Below are 19,503 nucleotides of genomic sequence, written 5' to 3' on the forward strand. Positions count from 1 at the left end.
AAATTTGTTATTTACCATGCAATAGTATTACATGGTAAATAACGAATTCTTACGGGCCAGTGGCACTGTTTGCAGTGCCACCTACATATTGATTTACCGATTCGGTAAATTTACCGAATCGGTATTTTACAGAATTGGTAAATTTACAGAATCGTTAAATTTACAGATTCTGTAAAAATTTTGGCCCCCTACATCTCAATCACCAAATACCGGTCGGTAACGGCCGAAATCGGCCGTTACCGACCGGTATTTGGTGACCTACATCTGGCCCTTGGTCATCAAGGTTAATAATTATGCTGACGAAGTAGCTCGTTTTTGTGCAATACATGTTTGTGTTTTTAATGGAGAACATGTATGAGAAAGCACCGAAGAGACCAAGCTCAGCATGATGTTAGCCGTGGCCCATACATGGGATGAGGTGAAGCGGCTGCAGGATGAGGTCTCAGAGGAGGAAGCTGCAACATGGGCTAGAGCAGGATGTGAAAAGAGAGAAGATTGCATTTGGTTGTCGACAGATGAAAGGCAGTGTTACCTAACTGTTTACTGAGACCAATGGCAAGGCAGATTCATGGAGCAGTACATCTTGGAAGAGATGCCATGGTGCAAGTGTTTAGGCAAACGTGGTTTAACCCCTGATTTCCTGTGCATGCTGAAGCAGTCTGTCACAGGTGTGTTGTGTGTCACCAAATGAATGTGGGAAAAATAACTGTGGTTGCGATGATTCATTATGGAAGATCAGGAGGTCCTTTCAATAGGATACAGTTGGACTTTATTGAAATGCCAAGATGCAATAGGCTGAGATATGTTTTGGTAGTGGTGTGCATTATTTCATGTTGGGTTGAGGCATATCCGACCAGACGATGTGACAGTTTCACAGGGGCAAAACTGCTCTTAAGGGAACTGATACCGCAGTTTGGATTTCCGAGCTCGGTGGAAACAGATAGAGGAACACACTTCCATAATAAAATCATGAAATTATTGTGTTCAGCTTTGAAAATTGATCAGAGACTGCATTGTAGCTATAGGCCTGAGGCATCTGGTCTTGTGGAACGGATAAACGGCACAATCAAGATGAGGGTGTCAAAGGTGTGTTCGCCATTAGTACTAATGAGTTTATGTAGTACTCCTGATAGGAGGACAGGGCTCTCGCCCCACGAGATATTGATGGGAAGAGCTATGCGGCCGCCTATGGTGCCAGCTACAGCATTGATAAACATCACAGATGATTTGGTGATGGATTATCATAATGGACTGGCTGATGTGGTTAATTCTGTGTCCCACCAGGTCGCGGATGAGACTGCATCCACCTCAAAAGACCTGCTGCATGATCTTAACCCTGGTGATTGGGTGCTTGTTCAAAAGCATGTGAGGAAGAGCTGCCTTGATGCTTGCTGGCGAGGACCATATCAGGTGCTTCTGGTCACAAGTACAGCGGTGAAGTGTGGAGGATTGCCAAACTAGATCAACGCTTGACATACTCGCAGAGTCCCAGAACCTGTTGAGGACACGACTCCTCTTGTTCCCAGAAATGCAATTGAGAGTGCAACAGAAACAGAAAGAACAGGTTAGATTGTGAGAACTCCTGATGAAGCAGAACAATCAACAGAGCAAGAAAGAGTAAATCAAACAGCTCCCGAAGCAATTTCGGACTCAGAAATAGACAACATTGCAGAGGTGAGCTTTGAACCAGAGCAGAGTGAACGTCTGAACATAAAGCTTGCATGTGAGAAAAATCTCGCTTTGATTCCTGTAACATTTGAAACCGATCAAAGTGAACCCGAAGAAAGACCGGATGGTCTAAGACAATCCAGAAGGGAGAGAGTACTGCCTCGAAAGTACGCATCTCCTCGGTGGACATATCTGGCTGCAGATGCAACGACCGGAGAACTCTGGGAGGTTGTGGACCGGCACAGTGAGTAATGGAGAGAGCACTCTGACAATTGACATTCAGTTAATATCCACTGGAGTTGATGCCTTCGGAATTCTAACCCAGACAGTTCCTGATCCACCAGGGCTGAGTGTGATATGCTTTTTGATCCTAAACCATGTTGCTTTCCCATACTTTTGGTCGATAGCCAGCTGCACAAGAAATGGGAGAAATGTCTCCTGGGAATGACAAATGACGTTGATTTAGCTCGAACCCTGCTGATTTTCCTGGTGCTGGCCTTAGTGGTGGCCAAGAGAGACGTAGCCTGGAAATGGGGGGCACCTGACATACCACAACTGGAGGAGTGGAGGCGGGGTATAGACCTTTATATGGCGGCTGAGAGAGTTACGTACAAGGCGAGGGGGTGCCCAAAGAAGTTTGGTAGGGTGTGGGGCAAATGGCGTCGCTATCATGGACTAGATGGAGGGCTTTAAGCTGAACGGGAGGCATGGGTTCATATTATTAATTGAACGGAAATGGATGGGGGACTGGGGCTGGTTTCTGGATGGATTTCGATGAGAGACTTAACAGCATTATCTGACAAAATGGACTATGTCTTTGAGCAAATGGTGAGAAAGGAGGGCGGGGAGACGGGGGAGGGGTGTGTTGCTCGATACTGACATGCTTGATGTATGATTTCACGATGGCAAAAATAAATAAAAATGTTTAAAAAAAAAAAAATGGGAGAAATGTGTGCAGAAATACTACAGCTTGTTCTTGCTATGCTTGGAACTAATATCATCAATGATGAAAATTGAACTGTGACAGAAAATCTTCTTAGCCTTTGAAAGAAGATAACCTAGCCCCAAGAGGTTAAAGATTTAAAATTAGGGGTTTTCAATAGAAAGAAGAATTGAGGGTTAGGGTTGACTACGTATCTTCAATAGGTTTAGTATCATTGAACATTTTAAACAACCAAATTAAGCAAAATTAAGAAGAACAGAGACTTTGTTGAATTCAATTACATGTCAAATCAAACCAGTGGTTTAAAATGGAGTCCAGAAAGTCAGGGCTCAAGCAAAAAGGCATATTTGGTACTCTTATTGTTGTGGTGCTTATTGTCAGAGCTGTGGTGATTGTTACATCTTTATTTGGATCTCACGATGCTGAAAAGAATAAAATGATACCTACCCCATCTACCGCAGACGTAGGAGAGGGTGCATCTGCCACAGATAGAGATATGATTAGGGAAACTAGTCGGATGCTACACGTAGATTTGTCAAAAGGGGATTTTACGCCAAATGCAAATGCTCCTTTGTTGTATGAATATGTGGATACAATGGAAGCGAAAGATTGCTACGTATGTATGCAATTGCTAGCATCGGTAGAAGAGGGCATTCAATATCACCTCTTGCCTTTGACTTATGGCATCACATGTAGTGTGTTGCTGAGCATGTTTTAAAGTAAGGCCCATTTTGAGTACTAATTCTCAAATTATGATGGTACATGAATAGGTATGATTATTATAAGGTGGTAGAGAGGATGTCTATGTATTTTGTGCCTACTATTACTTTAGATGCATCATATGCTCATAGACACAATTTGATTTGCGTGTTGACTGACATCAAAAAGAAATTTGTGAATCAGATAAGAGACCGACATCGACAGACTTTATTTAGACCAGACCCAAAGCATAAGGTTATTCCATGGACACAGGAAGAATTAGATCATAAGGAAAAGGAAGTTCTGGTCCAATAGCTTTGTATTTTCAGCAAAAAGGAAAATTATGCACTAGACACCCGTCAACTTATTATGACAAAATATTTGTGGGTGAGAGTAATTGTGAACACATCTTCTTTTTTGAGGAGGCAATAAGAAAGGCGTTACTGGATAAATTAACCGTAGTTCCAAATGTGTATTTTGTGTGTGGAAAAAGTGCTAATATGAAACTGCCCAAGAATTGGTATGGTACAAGTTATTTAGCGATGGTATTTCCCAAAATCTTCCATGTAGATGATCTATGGCCCTTAGAAGGTAAAAGCGGTCATAGAGGAAAACGTAGTGCAAGTGTTGGAGAAATTGTTGAAGATGTATTTGGAGCTATGACACCGATGGTTGGAGTGATCTTGAATGATGTGAAAATAAAAAGCTGGCAACAATAGTGGATACACTTTCTCTGAATACCGCCCAAATTCTGTTACTTTTTTTATTGGGGAGATGGTCTCGATCAGGGCTATGGTTCTTCAAAATCGTCTTGCTTTAGACGTCCTATTAGCAAAAGCTGGAGGAGTCTGTAAATTATTGAAAGATCAACAGTGCTGCATGAATATTCCTGACAACAGTCGGGATGTACAAAAATATATTAGTAACATTTCAGAGATACACCAAAATTTACGTGATTTAACTGCAGACGGGATTTAGGAACAAATTGGCAAAGGGTTTGGAAAAATTGGAAGCTGGTTTGGTAGTCTAGGACAAGGGATTATGGGATACATCTTGAAACCCATCATAATAGCTGTCATTTGTATAATCGTACTATTGGGAGCCATTAAAGCTTACAAATGTCAAAAGGCACGCCATAATGAAAACTCCTTGAAGAAATGAGAGCAGCAGTTAGAACGACTGAAGGACAGTCATTACCTGCACCTTAAGGGGTTAGAGAGATTTATTTATTTATTTATTATTTATTTATTTAAAATCTTATATAGCGCGCAGCTACCCTTGGGCATCCCGGCGCTTCCAGACAACATCGGATGGTAAAGGGGACAGCATCGAGGCGTTATGCCGGAAACAGGAAGGTTTTAAGACCTTTGCGGAAACGCAGTGTGCAGGGCTCAGCTCGAAGTTTTTGGGGAAGCGAGTTCCAAAGCTTTGCCGTGTTAAATGAGAATCTTCTCCCACCAGTGCGGGCCTTTTTTGTCTCTAGGCACCATCAAAAGATGTTTCGTGTCTGACCGCAGCGTTCTGCCAGCTTTGTAGGGAGTCACTCGATTTTTTAAAATAAGGGGACCTTTGCCTGCAAGAATTTTATGAGCGGTACAAAGTGCTTTAAAGGTCACTCTCTCCCGCACGGGGAGCCAATGCAGTGCCTTCAATGCCGGTTTCGCAGATTGCGTCCTCGGAATGTCCATGAGCAGCCTTGCCGCTGCATTTTGGACCTGTTGAAGAGTCTTAAAGGTTGATTCAGGGGCGCCCAAAAAGATGGCATTACAATAATCGAGTCTAGATGTTATGAAACCCTGAATCAGCAGCTTCCTCAATGTTACCGGTAGTAGAGGGAAGATTTTCCGAGCCGACCTGAGCAGGGCATAACATACTCCTGCTGTTTTCTTGGCTTGGGTGCGGAAAGACAAGTCTGGCTCTAGCCAGACTCCAAGGCTTTTGATCGCATCTTTGGGGGCCGGGGGATTGCCCATACATCCCGGCCAACTAAGCGGCGGGAGAAGGGTAGTTTTACTCCCCAGCAGCAGTATTTCCGTCTTTGAGCCGTTTAACTTAAGGGAGGAATCTCCCATCCAAGTGTGAACATCTGCCAGGCAGGAGTTCAAGATGTCAGGATTGTCGGCCAGATGTGATAAGGAAACCACTAGCTGCGTATCGTCAGCGCAGCTGACGATTTTGATGTCATATGGGGATACTACGTCCTCCAGGCGGGCCATATATACATTAAATAATGTGGGGCTCAATGACGAGCCCTGTGGCACTCCACACTGGAGGGGAATGGATTTGGATCTCTCAGGGCCATCCCACACCTGGTAGGAACGATTCGAGAGAAAAGATCTCAGACACTGCAGGGCCGCCCCGGAGACCCCTACCTCAGCCAGCCGTCGGATCAACACCTGATGGTTCACAGTGTCAAACGCCGCGCTGAGGTCCAGGAAGATCACCGCCACTGACCCTCCTGAGTCCAGGATGCATCTTGCCTCCTCGACAACTGCCAAGAGGGCCGTGTCTGTGCCCTGACCTGGGCGGAATCCAGTTTGTGATGGTCGAAGGAGTCCATTCGACTCCAAAAAGGCTGACAGCTGCCTGTTGACCAATCGTTCAGCAACTTTGCCGAGGCCTGGCAAGCGCGAGATAGGTCTAAAGTTCGCCAGATCATTGGGGTCCAAATTGGTCTTTTTTAAAAGAGCCTTAACAACAGCCATTTTCCAAGTGGGTGGCACCACACTCTGAACAAAAGAGGCGTTCATAAGGTCTGTTACGGGAGCTGCAATGGACGCTATTACCTGCTTGAGAAACTTCATGGGGACCGGGTCCATGGGAGAACCACTTTTAATCAACGATAGAGTTTTGGCAACGTCGCTCACTGATACTGGGCCAAAGGTGTCAATGTGGAAAACGTTCTCTCTGGCCCGAAGTCCCACGTCCTGCTTGCCAATGTCCTGAGATAGGTTCGGCTGGGGCAGAGAGATTAAGATCTTCTCAATTTTTGTATGGAAGAACTCAGCCAGTTGTGTGCTTTTTTGTTTGTCATGCACCACATCCGGCTCCGGAACTTTGAGCAGTTCTTTGACCACTTTGAAAATCTCCCTAGAAGAGCTCGAAGCAGATTTAATGCGATCATCAAATAATAGGGCTTTCGTGCGTCGCAGGGCGGACTTATAGCCCCTAATTGCAGCTCGATGTTCTTCTCTCCTGGAGACTTCCCAGTTCGTCCTCCATAACCTCTCCAACCTTTTACATCCCTTCCCGAGGGTGCGAAGTTCTCCGGAGTACCACGGAGCCGAGCCAACTCGTTTGTCCCTCTTAGGAACTCTCTTTTTAGGGATCAGAGCGTCCAAAGAGGCGGAAAACCAGCTGTTGATGTTGGCATCGGCCTTAACGGGATCCGACTCAGGAGGGGGAGGCGAATTTTCCAGTATAGAGGTCCAGTTATCGACTGATAGTCTGGCCCAGGCTCTGTCCACTAGGAAGGCCTGTTTGGTCCTTGTGGGTGGTAGGTCGATTTGCCACAAAGCTGATACCAGAAAATGGTCTGACCATGGGAGGGGAAGGGCCGGCCTAGCTGTGAAGCGGGGAATGTTAGAGAACATCGGGTCGAGTAGGTGTCCCTTTTCGTGGGTGGGGCCGGCGTTAATTAAGACCAACTCGCGCTCCTGTAGGTCGCTCTGGAGGTCCTGCACCGTTTGGTCAGTGGGCTCGTTGAAGTGAAGATTGAGATCACCCAACACCATGAAGTTGGCCGTCGCTGCGGCCAGGGCCGTCACTGATTCTACCAGGGAGCTCACAAAATTACCCAGTGCGCCCGGAGGCCGGTAAATCAGCAGACCCGATATTGATGCTGTCGCGGATATCCTGAGGGCGAAGTGACAGCTCTCACAATCCGAGAGTTGGCCACTATACGTCCTGCAAACAAACAGGCTCCTATATACAATAGCGAGGCCGCCCCCCCATCCCTTTGGTCTGTCCACCTGACAGATAAGGTAGCCCGGTGGGAGAGCTTCCGCAATATCCGCATCGGAACTGGGAGTTAGCCATGTTTCCGTTAGAAACAAGATATCTAATGCCAGATCCTGGATGAGTAGGTTGACTTCTATAGCATGACGTGGGAGGGATCTACAATTCAGTAGCCCTACAGCCAGGTCATTCTTCCCTTTAATAGCGGAGTGAATCCTCTCAGCTCCCTCAGCTAGGAGGGGGGAATGGAATTGTATAGGCGGATCAGCTCTCTGAGGCAATGCATGCCGAAGGGCCAAGAGTTCATCGCGCTCATAAGCGCGCCTCATGGTAGTAGATTTCGGCAGAGTGTCAAGCCCAGGGCCCGTCTGGGCCCGGACGGGCGCAGACGGGCTTGTCTTTGGAGGGTCTTCGGCGCGGGATCGGCGCGTTCGCTGCGCGTCCTCGCTGCGCGTGTTATGCATCTGAGAGTTTTGTAGGGGCCGCGCTAACATTCAGCACCGCCTCCCTCCCCTCTAACCAATCCCTGTCCTGCGCCGGCAAAGGAACTCGGAAGTAGGAAGCGCCCTGCACCCTCCACGTCAATCAAGCCGAGTGCTTGCGGTGGACCGGGGTAGCAGGAGCGACAACTAACACCACAGACAGGTAGGTAAAAGTGCAAACGTGCTTTTAGAGCAATTTAAAAACACAGTGCCAGTGTCAACATTCAATTTTTAAAATTAGATCGAGCTAAGTGTAATTTCAAATCAATACACAGCGAGCAGTTTCCTCATCCAGGTCGCGCTAGGAGCTGTAGCATGCGCGTGTCTTTAGGAGGAGTGTCTGGTTTTTCTGGGGCTTTGTAGGGGCCGCGCTAACATTCAGCACCGCCTCCCTCCCCTCTAGCCAATCCCTGTCCTGCGCCGGCAAAGGAACCCGGAAGTAGGTAGCGCCCTGCACCCTCCACGTCAATCAAGCCGAGTGCTTGCGGTGGACCGGGGTAGCAGGAGCGACAACTAACACCACAGACAGGTAGGTAAAAGTGCAAACGTGCTTTTAGAGCAATTTAAAAACACAGTGCCAATGTCAACATTCAATTTTTAAAATTAGATCGAGCTAAGTGTAATTTCAAATCAATACACAGCGAGCAGTTTCCTCATCCAGGTCGCGCTAGGAGCTGTAGCATGCGCGTGTCTTTAGGAGGAGTGTCTGGATTTTCTGGGGCTTTGTATGGGCCGCGCTAACATTCAGCACCGCCTCCCTCCCCTCTAACCAATCCCTGTCCTGCGCCGGCAAAGGAACCCGGAAGTAGGAAGATTTAGACAGGGACTGCAAGCTACAACTTCTGCTTAGGTCGATCTCTTCAACAAGGAGAAAACAATACACTTTAGAGTGCTTACCACACTCTAAAGTGTATTGGTGCATTATTCTCATGAATCAAATGCACCCACATTTATTCTTATAGTTTACAGTGTATTATGTTTATCAAATGCATTTATTCAACATTCTAAGCATAGAAATGTAACGTGCACCTTTAAGTAGGACTTACATGTATTAGAGACATTATCATTCCTGTATGCATAATGTGCAGGATGACATTATATTTATATCAATGTAACTGTGTGTTGTTTAAGTTTCCTTCCTTGTAGGCCCGGAGCTGCAAGTTTTTGACAGTTTAAAAATCCTTAGTTGCTAAATAATTAAATGAATCTCTTTTGTGTGCTAGGACAGTATGTGCTCATCCTACTGCTGGAATTTGACCTCGTTATTCTTAGTTTAAGCAGATAACCGGAGTGTCTTTGAAGAGTCTGGGAAGGGGGAAGGGAGGATACCTTCTTTGCCTGGCCTATCTGAACCTTAAGGCCACTGGAAGACAAGAAGAACTTAATTAAAGGAAGAAATGGAAAGCTACTGGGGAATATTGCAAGTGAAACAATTTGTCATGTGATAAATTTAGGGTGGGCTTAATTTTGTCTTTTTGTATTATGCGCAGGGACAGAAAAAGGAGACTTCTATATTTTTCAGAGGAGAAGGAGCATCTTAAGAATGAGCTCCATAGCCTTACCTATTTCCACCCATTTGACGTGAGTACTCCTTAGGGAGTCTACACGTGCTGACACCTTCGGGAAATGATTTAGGGGAAATAGGCAAGATCTTCAATGAGAGTAATGTAGGAAAAGATAACTTATGTTTTTTCCTAATGAAAATGGGGTTAGACTCAGCATCAATCCTGGGTTGTATTTGGGCTGCTCTGAATGAGACTATACGTTGCTTTCTGGGTGATGGAGTCCGTAATGAATCCTGCAATGGATGCACTCACAATGAGTATGTGCTATGGATAAGGACAGTGCTTTGCCGGGGCTCATGGTGAGCTTTTGAGACATTCATTGTGAGTGCATCCATTGCAAGATTCATTATGGACTCCATCACCCAGAAAGCAACGTATAGTCTCATTCAGAGCAGCCCAATCAGGGAATACGATATTGGCATATAGGGATGAGGGAGACCGTTATGCACTCTTTCTTACAACATAAGTCTCTGAGGAAGAGTATAACATGAAACGCGTCAGGCTGTTGTAAGATGTCCTGTATTACTGGCGAAATACGATGTCCATACCATTAAAGGCTTTGGGGAAAGCAGCGCGTGTTCCTGTGCGGCTCAATTTGGAATTTCCCCATGTGCATTAATATATATATATAACTTTGCAAAATTGTAGGGACTGTTAGCCCGATGTGCCTTTGCTATGTCTCAAGATATGTGCTCCATTGGATTTTGAGTAATTTAGGTTAAAATAAATATATATATCTATGGCAGCACCCCGGTACGCGCACCGGGGAGCGCCCCGGGCGCGACACGCGAGGTGCGCACGGAAAGCTGATTGGCTCTCGGGTGTCTGTAAACATTCGAAACAGTCCGGAGTGTCCGCCATCTTGTGTCTCGGTAGGATCGAGACACAAGAGGTGGCCAAAACAAAGGGGGAAATGACCATAAGGGGGCAGGGTAGACCCCCCCCTGACCCCCTAGGTTTGATGTGGGGGCTTTTTTTTTTTGATTTGCGCGGGGGGAGCGCCCGGTACGCGCCCTGGGGAGCGGACCGGGGAGCGTCCCATGGGGAAAAATGAATGATAGAGTTTTTAAAAAATGTAGCCTTTTTTTAGAAATTGGAGGTAGTTCTAAAAAGAACTGTTTTTTTTCTTCTTTTTGTTGTTTTATATTTTTTTATTGTTTTTTTGAACATTTTGTACTTTTTTTGGGTTTTCTGAACAGTTTTATATTTTTTTTGTATTTTTCATGGGGAGAAACGAAAAAACAGGGAATTGAAAATGGCTCAACTGGAGCAAAACAAAAAGAAAAGAAAAAATTAGGGTTGATTGGGGCATTTATGGTTGTCCCCAGCAAGGACGATGAGCTTTACGCTCTGTTCTCCGTAGGAGATGGTCTTCCCACAATATTTACATGTGATTCTGAAATCTGCAAATCGGGGCTGAATGCACGGCATCGTCTCACTTTCCTCTGGTGCAGACACAGTGGGTTGCTTTCGTTTTGAGCTGGTTCTTGTTGATTGGGGAGGGTTACTGGCCAGTTCCCTCATCTTTGCAGCAGAATAGTTAATAGGATGCTTGCGCTGCATGTGGCGTATCATCGTGTAGTTCCCAAATGAATATTTTTTATTTGGGTTTCCCCTGGAAAGTTCCATGCCACAGATTTTGCAACTCACCTTGGCTGCATTTTCACTTTTTTCTTCCCCTCTGGGATAGTAAAAAACTCCCAAATAATGTGTGGTCTTGGCTGGTATGGGGTATTGTGTTCTTCCAGCCATCTTGAACTCCCCTCCTCCTCCTCCTCCTCTTCCTCTACTTGTTGACCACCAATGATATCTTGAGGTGGTCCTTTTGGTGGTTGTGGTGGTGGTGCAGATGCACCAGCTGCTGCTACTACTGAAGCCATTATATTGAGAAAAAAGGTAGAGAGAGCTACAAACAGGTCTTCCTAATTCAAAGGACAAAGTCAGAATAAGGAAAAAAGGTGGGGTCTTTCATCCTTTTGAAAAAAAAAATTATTGAACCAATGAAAAGTGTTATTTTTAGGTCACATGACCAGGGGCTTCATCATTATGAAACCAAAACTGTTATGAACCAATGAAAAGTGTTATTTTCAGGTCACATGACTGACGCGCCCCCGGGCGCTCCCGGGGGCGCGCCCGGGTCGCGTCGCGTAAGCGCGTCGGTCGCCTAAATTGTGCGATCGTATTCGCTCGAGTGCTTCCGGGTGCGCTTACGCCATGCGTATCACGCGGACGCGGCTACGCGATACGTCACAATCATGTTTTCGTTCGGGGTGCTTTATTAAAGTAGGTTTTTTGGGGCGCGAACTGGGAGCGCTCCAAAGCAAAAAAATAAAAATAAAAATGTAATAAAAAAATGGCAAAATTGTAGGGACTGGTAGCCCGATGTGCCTTTGCTATGTCTCAAGATATATGCTCCAGTGGTTTTTAAGAAAATGAACTTTGAAGATATATATATTGGGCTACATTGGGCTATATATATGTTTAGAGCCCAAATGTAGCCCAAATGTAGCCCAATGTAGCCCAATGTAGCCCAATGTAGCCCAAAGATGGCCACCAGAGACAAAAAAAACTAATGTAGCCCAAATATCAGCCAGATGTAGCCCAACTATAGCCCAATGACAGAATGTACCAGAGTGTTCTAAAGAACTACTAGAGCGCTAATAGTCTTACTTATAAAGTGAGACTAATAGTAAGGAATTAGCATTAAAAAAAACTTTGAAATTCACAGAAAAAAACATAGGTTTCACACCAGTTATAGTTAGGAATTAGCATTTAAAAAACCTATTAAATTCACTGAAAAAAACCATAGGTTTCACACCAGTTATAGTTAGCTGGAAATGTTACTGACATAAAACCATTGAAATTCCCATGTCATAGTTAGTTGGACTCACTATAACTTGCGCGCCTGCAATGCACTGCTGATGACGTCACATATTACATCACTCATGACATGGTCAGTGACATCACTCATGACATCCCTGATCCCTGAAATGATTTTTTACGCTTCACGGTGGAGTACAGTAAACAACACTTGTCATTTCTGGACTTGAATATAATAGCAACTCCGACTGGTTTACACTCTGAACTATACCGGAAGCCAATGTCCAAAAATTCCTTACTAAGCTATGAAAGCTGTCATCCTAAAGCTCTTAAAGACAACTTACCTTACGGTCAGTTTTTAAGAATTCAAAGAAACTGCTCCACGAGAGAGAGCTTTAATAAACACTCCAAAATTCTTGAGGAGAACTTGATTGAAAAGAAATATCCGAGGCAGCTGGTAAAGAAATCTAAGAAGAGGGCTTCCAATAATATTCGAGAGAGTTTGCTGGAACTCTCAACAAATAAAACTGAACAGACTCGCATTACCTGTGTGAATACTTTTGGAACTCAATCAAATCAAATTCAAAAAATTGTACGTAAACATTGGAGTATCCTCAACACGGGCAAAGACACTTTGCCACCCCCACTATTTGCATTCAAGAGGAGTAAAAACCTGAAAGATCAATTGGTCCACACAAGACCCCGCACAGTTGTCCCAAGGGCAGTGGGCACACTTTGGGATATGCCGGCAGTCAAGGGCCACCACCCGTGTGGCAATTGCATGGCCTGTCCCCAGACAAGCAAGACTGTCACCATTGACATAGGAAGCAGGCATCCTTGGGAACAGAGGCGGTTCACCAATTGCAATAGTCACAATGTTATTTATTTAATAACATGCCCCTGTGACCTTAAATACGTGGGTATGACCACGAGAAAAATCAAGACACGCATAAGTGAGCACAAGAGCACTATCAGATGCCGTAAACAATCTACAAAGATGACAAATCATTTTCTTGAAGTAGGCCATGCCCATACAGACTTCGAATGGACAATAATAGAGCAACCCCTATTACCCAGTAACATCACAGATGTTCAGAAATATCTGTTTAAAAAAGAACAAAAATGGGTTTATAGACTTAATTCTGACAAGGGGGGCCTGAATGACGATATTCCTTGGATGTCTTTGTGATCATGAATTTAACCACTCCATGAGATATGCCCCACTAGAATGTGGTTGTCTGTATCTGTATCTTTGATTGTACCCCAATTGCCCTACATTTCCTTCCTTTTCTTGAGAGCAATACCTCAGGCTAGTTCTTAATAATTGCGTAAGCATGAAAATGAATAAAGAGAACATATATGCCAGATTTGGGGATAATTGGAACATTATTGGAGATAGATTCCAATATACAATCACCTCTGCGATAATGATCAACATCTCGTTGCAGACTACAATCAAACTCTGATCTGAGATAAATTCTGTATTTTCTCTCTAAACAATAAGCATTCAGGATTGAGGTAATTACTGCCAATAAGTTAAAACAAGTAACTACATATAAACATACACTGTAGCACATAGTGCCTGCCCCCATCACGTTTCAAAATAGTATTGTTGAGACAGCGGTGTATTTCTTTAAGAAATCCCCGCAGAACTACTTCTCCCATGAACACTAAGACTTGTCACGTGATGTAATACGCAAGCAGGACGCTGCCGCCCGCTTGCGTAACTAGGAAGTAAACAGTTGCCTGCACCGGCCCTTCGGCACCTCCCCGAGTGGCTCAGACGGACGCCAGGGGAACCGCCGGCCAGGTAGGAGCATTCTATATTACTTTGTAGACTGCCGTGACATGGGCACAACAAGCGGCTATGCCTAAGAGGGGTCCGGTATACTTTTCGGCTTTAGCGTCTCTGGCTAGTCTCAATAGAGACATTGATGCTTGTGAAGTCGATGCGAAGTCGCGACTTCAGCGAACTTCCGGCAATTTCTTGCAATCTGAGTCACTAAGTAAGTCTACTAACCTACCTAAAGTACTAAACCAGTGGGAATTGAAAATAGAACACGTGTCCCCTACTGATGGTAATTCCGATGCAAGGCGAGCACAATGTGCACATACACAAATGGGGCTCTCAGAGTAAGCGCAAACAATGAATTCACAGCTAAGTTTGTTTTGCACTCTACCTAAGATATTATTTTACATCAGCTAATAAGAATGGACTGCTAAAAGAAACGAGCCTTCTATACCATCCCTCTCATAACACCAGAGGGTTCGTCTACTGTGAACTCGGACACTTTTTCTGACGGTGTAAATGTCAAGTTTGTAGTCAGCAGTTGCTGACATTGTTGTATGTTCCTTTCTCCCCCTAGAGCGGTGCTCCAGCTACCTGAGCCAGAGCCAGGTGAGGTGGAGTTTTCCTCTCCCATACTAATTGGTGAGTGAGAGCATAGCTTTTAGCACGAGCTAACACTGCTGTAATAGAATATGCAGCGTAAAGGCACAATTAGTTAGTTGGCTAATATACTTACACCTGATTTATCATAAGAAAATTGGGAATGTATTAATCATATGTTTTGTCTTTTTCTACAACTGTCTGTGTGTATCCTGTTGTTTGGTTCCATCAGCTGGGAGAAAGTTGTTCACATCTACCCAGGTGAAAAAAATATTTTTATTATGATTTTCACTTTTATATGATAAGCAGTAGCGTCGCCGGTCCTGATGAATGCAGTAGATACCTGATGGATCTGTAAAGTCTGCTGAAACATGTCGACCCGATGAGAATATACTAGTGGCTATGAGTTAAAACCACTAGACTCGCACTACTTTTTTATTGACTTAGAAGCAGGGAGGCGTTTATTAAAGTATCTTGCCCCCTAGTTATCTAATTTTAACAACACTTTCTTTTGTTTATTATCACAGTTTTGTTTCACATGCACTGCTTAACAGTATTCTCTTGTGGCCTAAACTACCTGTTTTTACACCATTGGGTTGCACTGGAGTCTACCTACAAAACTGCTATTGTAGACTACCTTCCTTCGTGGTATGGAGGAACCCAAATGATGAAAAGGGCGGCACAGGTCGAATACTGATGGGTATTTTTCTTCAAACCTGAATGAAGTACCCCTGTTAACACAGTCTGTCAGTTGTAGAGCTAGCCATTTCTATTTGTCTTTTCTTTGACCCACCGCTATTCGTATGTTGTTACTGTAGTCTTGGGGATTATAGCAGTGTGTGGTCGTTAAAAATACCCCTGGACCCTCCAATACCTGTTTTTGTTGAAGGTTGTACCACACCACTGATATTGTACAACATCTGTCTTATAACCAAGACAAATTTGAGTGCCATCCCAGTTGCATTTCTCCAGCAAGCAGTAGCATCTCTAGAACTGAGTTGTAACAGGGGTCGGGGGCAATGGGCACTGTAGGAAAGTGCCTCTTTTGACATGGTTAGCCCCAACCTTTTGTTTTGCCTAATGACTGATACAATTTTGAACTGTTAAGTAAACGTGGCCCCTGCCAACCAGGTTCCCAGGTTCAGATCTTTTTCCCCAAAACTGTACCACGACTGGCACAACTTCAGTGGCCCCTTGTAAATCCCTAATAAATGGCACCCCTGGTACTCAGGGCATGGGTACTGAGGAGATTCTTCTGGGGCTGCAACACTGGCTGTTCCACCCCTGGGACCCCTCACCAAGGCTATGCACCGTGCCATTGCAGGCTGTGTGTCTTGGTGCAGAGAAATTCGAAGTGTCGACATGGCACACAACCCTGTGTACCATGTCTCCCATACCCTGCATGGGATATAGGTAAGTCACCCCTACTGCAGGCCTTGAGCTCTAAGGCAGGTTGCACTATATCCTATGTGTGGGCATATTAACATGAGCAGAAATGCCCCTACAAATGTCCAGGCCTTTCTGGGAGTTTGTAAGTACACAGGGAAGCCATAAAGTGTGAATGTGCTGGATGCTTATCAACACGATTTTCCTAGCTTTATGATGCCTTCACTGATTTCTGAGATGTTTGGTACCAAACATTTTCTCTTAATCAATCCTCACTGATGCCAGTAATGGATTTATTAGTAAATGCACACAGAAGACCCTTTTATATGGTTCCCTGAAAACCGAGCAAGCACTTTTGTGAGTCTTGACTATATTTTGCCAAACTGCCACTACCAGACATGTTTTTGACCTCATGGGGTGCGAGCCCGCACTCTCAGAGGACAGAGACAAAGCCTGCTCTGGGTGGAGGTGCTTCACACCTTCTATAGGACAGGATGGCCTTCCTAGGCAAGAAGCTTCAAAGACAATGCCGCCTTTGAAATCCAACCCTCCAGAAAGGTGGAGAAGCCAAGCACCCCTTCCTTCTCCACTTTTGGAAGTAGGATAGGTGGGAACATTAGTTAGATGAGGAGGAGGGCCACCACTTATCCTACACCACATATACGGCAGGGCAGGCAATGTGAACAATCTTCTGAAATGCCACCATCTTGGAATTATAGAGAAACCTCCAATCAGCGCTAGGTCAGTGTCTCTTCCCATAGGGAATGATCACTAGAGGGTGTAGACACCCTAAATGTAAGGTGCTCATTGGCTATTAACTGTCTTCCCTTGTAACGCCCCTAAATTCAGTATTTCGGTGGCACCCGGAGACCTGAATATCAGATTTGATGGACAAGAGAAGACCAGGACAAAGAAGACCCACTGCTCGAGAACTGAAGCCCTGCTGCAGAAAAAAGCGATGACAAATCCTGCCTGCTGCTCCTTGGACTTGACAATCACTGCTGCAGTGTCGTACTGAAACCTGGAAGGACAGAGCACCTCCGGCCTTCAAGAAATTGCTGTGAAGATCCCTTGAAGTGAAGGTATCACTCTCCGGCACGCGGCAGGCATTGAATCTGTGAAGTCCAGTTTATCCACTTGCTGCTCCCTGATGACTTCAAAACAGCACTGAAGCAAGAAGAGGATCAACAGCTCCAGATGTGCCTCTCCACCAAGTTTGGAGGCACCGGCACCTACTGGATCTGTGATGTACTAATACCCGGGGTGCCGCACTTCCAGTGGCAAAAACCAAGAAAATTATTCCACACAGGACTCTAGAAACACCAGAAGTAAGCACCCATTGAGAGACGCCAAGACACTGGAGACCCACTTCCTGAGTGGACCAGCTGTCCCAAGATCACCTCTCCAAGTTGCCTGCCCCTTGGTCGCAGGGACCTTCAGACGCACAACGGGGGCCTGACTTGTTCGCTCTGCACCCAGCCACACTGGTCCCAGAACAAACCAACTAGGGCTGCTCCTATGGTCCCCAGGACCCTGTGACCTCCTTCCCCTAAAAAGAACCACCAGGCTTACCTGTGAGTCCCTCTGTGCAGTGCTTTTTCAAGTGGCCCCATTTGTCTTTGCACCAGCTTTTAAGAGCTCAGCACCTCTGCTCCTGGCTAATCAGGGATGCTCCCAAACTTCTCCTGCTGGAACTTTGAACCTCCTCCAGACATGAGCCTAAAACGAGAAGGTGAGCTTTGTGAAAACATTGCCTGAATTTCTATGCATTTTTCGGTTTTCCCCATTGTTTCCTATAGTGCGTAATTGCGCACAGATGTGATATATTTTCCGAACTTTGAAAAATCGTAACCCTGAAAGTACTTACTGTAGAACTGTGTTTTAGGTGTAAAAATTACATAAAATCAATTTTATTTTTACAAATTAGTCTCAGATTTATCCTTGAGTGTGTGTCTCATATATTGCTTCTGTACGTACAACACATGCTTAACACCACCCTCAGATAACCCTAACTGATTGTCCAAACTATCTCAAAAAGAGAATTAGTATTATCTACTTTTGCCTTTAACTGCCTTTTAGGAATCTCTCCCGGTCTCTAAAAAGTGCACTTACTTTTAGTACACTGTACAGAGGCAGTTTCCAAAGTCAGTAAAGGTAATTCCCTTTGGACAGGTTAACGCTAAGGCATTCACTCACACATACGACATGGCAATAATAAATTTGAAAACAGAAATATACTAAGTAAACAGACAAACACAAAAGGCAATGTAAAAAGAATACATGTATAAAAATTGTACTTCACAGTTTATTTAAAACAGATACAATAAAAATAATCATAACCTGTATGGTTTATGCTCACTAAATCAAGCCACAATAAGAGGCATTAAAATATTTACATGACACATAACGGGATAGATACACATGGAAGGAAAAGTTTATTCCTATTGGTAAACAAGGATATACACTAGTGAGATCAATTAGGCTTCACATCAGAATTGTTGTCTCTCGGTGCTTAAAGTATTTCTCCTTATATATGAGCATTGACGCCTTTCGGTGTGCGCTTCTGGAAAAGCCAACACCTTCTTCAGGAATACAATACAACTATCCCAGATTATTTTAGAAATGTTGTGATAATATCATAAAATTCCAAGACTAAAGAGCTTCATAACTTCGTCATGCTTCATGGGCTACTGAAAAACGAACCTGGTGTTTCTGCTTATAAACGAGGGCAAACACGTATACAATGGGGCACCTCCAACTGAAAATATTCATCCAAATGACATCCAGAAATTATTCAGGTCATATATAATCCTCGTGCCGGATCAAAGTATACATTGAAATAATATCAAGATAAGTGGTGCAAGCGCAAGAAACACAGCGGGGCCAACACCTCCGAGTAAGTTTCAAAGATAAAATGGCGCCAAAATGGTCACCACTCGCCAGTTCATCGCCTGTGAAGCGAGAAACGTATAAAGCGCCCAAGCACAGCATTTTCAGTAGAGGCAGTTTCCTGCAGCCATATGTAAAGTTGGTGGGCTCCCTTTTAAAGGCAAAGGTGAAGAGAGTGTGCACACATGTCTGTATGCGTTAAAGAGATAGATAGATAGATAGATATATAGATAGATAGATAGATAGATAGATAGATAGATAGATAGATAGATAGATAGATAGATAGATAGATAGATAGATAGATAGATAGATAGATAGATAGATAGATAGATAGATAGATAGATAGATAGATAGATAGATAGATAGATAGATAGATATTGCCATTGGGGGATTCTAGTGAGATCATAAACCATAAGCTGTAGGCTGAGTGGTTAATAAATATATACAGATCTCTAAGATTGCAAGGGTGGGCCATATGTCCATACTACCTGGTATGTCTGTTTTATATTACGTCAGGCCTCTAAAAATCATAAAAATGTTTCTAGATCTGCTGGTCGAGTTAAAAACAAGTTACTTACCAGTACGCTGTTGTTCTCCAGTACTGACATATATTAATAGATTCACATGCTTGAATCTTCCCTGTCATCATGGTGAGAGTCCCAATGTGACAGTACTAAAAGCAGTGCTAAGACCTTTGCTTTAACC

The sequence above is a fragment of the Lissotriton vulgaris genome, chromosome 10, assembly GCF_964263255.1.
Source record: "Lissotriton vulgaris chromosome 10, aLisVul1.2, whole genome shotgun sequence".
In the NCBI taxonomy this organism is placed as follows: domain Eukaryota; kingdom Metazoa; phylum Chordata; class Amphibia; order Caudata; family Salamandridae; genus Lissotriton; species Lissotriton vulgaris.